Raw genomic sequence first — 5301 nt, forward strand, 5'->3', positions numbered from 1 at the left:
GAGAGAAGCAGAGACACAGGCAGAGGGAGAAGCAGGCTCCATGCAGGGAGCCTGATGTGGGACTCGATTCCAGGTCTCCAGGATTACACCTTGGGCTGTAGGCAGCACTAAACCGCTGAGCCACCGGGGCTGCCCTAAGAAAAAAACTTTTGAGCTGATTTTTCTGTTACTTGTAACTAAAACATCCTAATTAATAGAATTGTGGTATTTGTATGATTACCTAAATAACTTTTATTATTAATATTAGTATTAATAATACCTAATAATAAAATAATAATAATTTACAACCTATATTTTACTCTGTAGAAAACAATGTACTAGGCACTTGTAATAAATTATTTTATTTTATACCAATAATTGATTGAGATAGTTTGTATTACTCTCATTTTACGTATAAGCAAACTGAGAGCTAAAAAGAATTAGTAACTTGTTAATAAGTGACAGAGTCCAGGTTTTGAATCTAAGTCCATCTGATCGGATTCCATCATTTTTCAACAACTTTACATTAACCACCACCCCCCCATTAGTTTGTCTTTGTAATTACATTCTGAATAGTTTAATATTATCATCCTCACTTGGATGAATAAGACACCCAATATATTATGTGATTTGCCAAGGGCTACAGAGGAAAGCATTAATTCAAATATCGGAGAAACTCACAATTCTAAGAAATTTAATATTTCTTTATTGCTACTCCATCACTTTTAGACTGGTACATATTTGATCAGTGTGGTTTTTTCCTAGATAACGTAGGTTATCTTGCACAAGTAAACAAAATTGCCATTCAAAAGAGGCACAGAGAAATCACTTACCCATGAGTATTATTTTAATTATAAAGGGTTAAGAATACATTTATTCAATTAAAAAAATAAAAGACAAGGACCAACTTCCAGGATGATGGAGTAAGGGACATAACAGATTCTCCCCAACAAAAAAGCATGTAACTAGGGAAAATTATTAAAAATGTAAATAAATGGGACACCTGGGTGGCTCAGTTGGTTAAATGTCTGCCTTCAGCTCAGCTTATGATCCCAGATCCTGAGATGGAACCCCCACATCAGGCTCATTGCTCAGCAGGGAGCCTGCTTCTCCCTATCCCTCTGCCTGCCACTCCCCTGCTTCTGAGTGTATTCTCTCTCTTTCTGTCAAATAAATACATAAAATATTTTTTAAAATAATAAAAAACTATAAATATAAATTAATAATAGTAATAATTTAAAGTCTCTGGAAGTTATCCTAAGTGCATCCAGCAAATGGAGAAACATTCGTTTAAAAAAAAAAAAAAAAAAAACAAGAACAAGGGCAGCCCCAGTGGCTCAGCGGTTTAGCGCTGCCTTCAGCCCAGGGGGTGATCCTGGAGACCAGGGATTGAGCCCACGTCGGGCTCCCTGCATGGAGCCTGCTTCTCCCTCTGCCTGTGTCACTACCTCTCTTTCTCTCTGTGTCTCTCATGCATAAATAAATAAAATCTTAAAAAAGAAAAAAACAAGAACAAGACAAAACAATCCATGACATCTTAGTAAGAAGAGCAAGAGACTGTAGCATTTGAACCAGGATCCACTCTATTACTGTCCCCACCCCTCAGCTCTGTGTTACAGAAGTTCTATCCCGAATACATGCAAGAGAGAAGATGGAAGCATGGAAGCTCCCTCTTTCCACAACTCTCAGTCTAGGGCTATGGTTTTATCTTGAGAGGGGTAGGCTGCTATATTTCTCATCCCCTTAACCTCATGTGGCAAAAGCTCTGTTCCAGGCATGTGAATCCGAGAGGGCCAGGGTTCTCTTCCCCTTCACAACCCCCACTCATTGAGTAGAATCTCTACTCCAAGCATAGCAGGGCAAAAAATTGGAGGCTCCCATTGTCCCTCAATCTCTTTGTCTTTAGAACAGTTGTTCTACACCAAGAAGGCAAGCTGATAAGACTAGAAGCTACAGTCTCCCTCCAGTATCTTCTTGTAGAAGAGGGGTATCACTTCAAAAGGAAGAGTTCTCCCTCCCTCTGGTTCATCAGTGCAGAGGCTCCCCACTGGGAGAGGTATACCATTGGCACAAAACTCCACAGCTCTGCCTGAAGAGACTGACAATATTTGTAATAGTGTATGGAGAATGTCATGCCTCAGGGCATTGTCAAAAACAATGGAGAGCAACTGAATGGACATTATAACTGCATAACAGTAGAAACAAGCAGAAGTCTGACAGAACCAGGGAAATAAACAATCAAGAAGAGTCCTCCTAGGATTATAATCAACTCTGAGTTTCAGAAAGATTGCACACATATAGTAGGCTACACCCACTTAGGACTGATCAGAGCCAGGACATGAGGCAGACTTCAAAACATTCCCATCAAGCTGCACACAAATCAACCAACACAAGGCAGACATATCATTGGTATTAAGGGCATAAATATAACCTCTGACCAAACCCTGACAATAAGATACTCTGATTCACAGACAACAACTAGGAAACCAGGCTTTCTTAAAAATAGTCATACACATCTCTGAAAGTCTGAAAGACTGTGTGCATATTCAAGGCCATGTCCTTCCAGGAGTATTTAGAGAGGAAAAATCTAAATTACTAGATTTCAGCTAGCTTGAATGGAGGGGCAAAAATGTAAACTAAAAAATCTAATTGGCCAAGAAGGTTTAAGCACAACTTTTAACCTATAAATGGCTTATGCTGAAGTAAGGGCTATCATTAGGTAGCCAGGCTAAATGATTAAAAAAAAAAAAAAAAAAAAGTAGGGGCAGGACATCAGAAGTTCCCCAGTGTGGAGATAAATAGATTTTGAAGAGTTATGGCAGCTAAGTCACTAAACAAATAAATGCCCAAGCAAACAATGACAAAAATCAAGCCCCTGGGCATGGGAGTGAGGCATCAGTGTCCAGAGTTGTTACTTAAAATGACCAGCTTACAACCAAAGATTATGAGAAAAAAAAGAAAAAGAAAATTATGATCCACGCATAGGAAATAAAGCAAGCAAAAGAAACTTTTAAATGAGCCCAAGTGGTAGACTTAGAAGATGATAACTTCAAAGTTGCCATCATAAATATTTTTAAAAACTAAAGGAAGTCATTTCTAAAGAACTAAATTAAGATAGGATAATAACATCTCATCAGAGGAAAAAAGATAGAAATTATAGGGGTGGCTCTCTGCTCCTCCCCGTTTGACAGACAGTGCATCTTCTGGTGCAGTGCCAGCCACGTCCGGAGACGCGATGGTGAAGGTCGGAGTGAACGGATTTGGCCGTATTGGGCACCTGGTCACTAGGGCTGCTTTTAACTCTGGCAAAGTGGATATTGTCGCCATCAATGACCCCTTCATTGATCTCAACTACATGGTGTACATGTTCCAGTATGATTCAACCCACGGCAAATTCCACAGCACAGTCAAGGCTGAGAACGGGCAACTTGTCATCAATGGGAAGTCCATCTCCATCTTCCAGGAGCGAGATCCCGCCAACATCAATGGGGTGATGCTGGTACTGAGTATGTTGTGGAGTCCACTGGGGTCTTCACTACCATGGAGAAGGCTGGGGCTCACTTGAAGGGCGGGGCCAAGAGGGTCATCATCTCTGCTCCTTCTGCTGATGCCCCCATGTTTGTGATGGGTGTGAACCATGAGAAGTATGGCAACGCCCTCAAGATTGTCAGCAATGCCTCCTGCACCACCAACTGCTTGGCTCCTTTAGCCAAAGTCATCCATGACCACTTCGGCATTGTGGAGGGCCTCATGACCACCGTCCATGCCATCACTGCCACCCAGAAGACTGTGGACAGCCCCTCTGGGAAGCTGTGGCGTGACTGCCAGGGGCTGCCCAGAACCTCATCCCTGCTTCCACTGGCACTGCCAAGGCTGTGGGCAAGGTCATCCCTGAGCTGAACAGGAAGCTCACTGGCATGGCCACTTCCATGAAGCTCACTTCCATGTCCCCACCCCCAATGTGTCAGTTGTGGATCTGACTTGCTGCTTGGAGAAAGCTGCCAAATATGACGACATCAAGAAGGTAGTGAAGCAGGCATCGGAGAGCCCCCTCAAGGGCATCCTGGGCTACACTGAGGACCAGGTTGTCTCCTGTGACTTCAACAGTAACACCCACCTTCGACACCGGGGCTGGCATTGCCCTCAATGACCACTTCATCAAGCTCATTTCCTGGTATGACAATGAGTTCGGCTACAGCAACCGGGTGGTAGACCTCATGGTCCACATGGCCTCCAAGGAGTAAGAGCCTCCTGGACCACCAGCCCCAGCAAGAACAAGAGGAAGAGAGAGGCCCTCAGCTGCTGGGGAGTCCCTGCCCCAATTTAATCCCCCAACACACTGAGAATCTCCTGACCTCCAATTTACATCCTAGACCCCAAGGAAGGGGAAGGGCTTGGGGAGCCCTACCTTGTCATGTACCATCAATAAAGTATCTGTACCAAAAATAAAAGAAAGAAAGAAAGAAAGAAAGAAAGAAAGAAAGAAAGAAAGAAAGAAAGAGAGAAAGAAAGAAAAAGAAAAAGAAAAAGAAATTATAGGGGCACCTGGGTGGCTCAATTGGTTAGGTGTCTGCCTTTGGCTCAGGTCATGATCCCAAGGTCCTGACTCCCTCAGTTTCTCCCTCTGTCCTTCTCCCTCCCCCTCCCCCTCCACTCATGCTCTGTCTCTCACTCTTTCTCTGTCTCAAATAAATAAATAAAAACCTTTTAAAAAATAAATTATAAAAGAGATCAAGTGGAAATTCTGGAGTTTAAAAGTATGATAACCAAAATGAAAATTTTACTAGAAGGGATCAACAGTAAATTTGAGACACCAAAAGAAACAACCAGTAAACTTAAAAATAGGACAAACAGAGATGATACAAACTTAATAACAGAGAGATCAAAGAATGAAGAAAATAAGGTCTCAGACAAATTTGGGACACTATTGAGAACACTGACAGATACATAATGAGAATATCAGAAAAGGATAAATAGAAAGGGACAGAAAAGATACTCAAAGAAATAATGACTTAAAAATTTTTTTTGATTTCTCAAATTTGATACAACAAAATGAAACATTCCACACATCCAAGAAGCCCTATCAACTCTGAGTAGTATAAATACAGAGATCCATACCTAGAAACATCCAAACCTAGTAAAATGTTGAAATATAGGGATAAAAAGAAAATCTTAGATGAAAACAACTCATAATGTAGAAGAGAACAACAATTATAGCTGATATCTAGCCAGAAACAATGGAGGACAGAAAGGCAGTGGGATGACATATACAAAGTGCTGAAAGTAAAAAAAAAAAAAAAAAATCCTAACCAAGAATCTTAC

At 41.3% G+C, this 5301-nt stretch overlaps 1 pseudogene; it reads left to right on the forward strand.

Annotated features, from left to right (window-relative positions):
* Nucleotides 1-3214: 3214 nt before the first annotated feature.
* Nucleotides 3215-4318, forward strand: LOC111096660 (annotated as a pseudogene).
* The last annotated feature ends 983 nt before the right edge of the window (nucleotides 4319-5301 follow it).

Source organism: Canis lupus, chromosome 7, assembly GCF_011100685.1.
Source record: "Canis lupus familiaris isolate Mischka breed German Shepherd chromosome 7, alternate assembly UU_Cfam_GSD_1.0, whole genome shotgun sequence".
In the NCBI taxonomy this organism is placed as follows: Eukaryota; Metazoa; Chordata; class Mammalia; order Carnivora; family Canidae; genus Canis; species Canis lupus.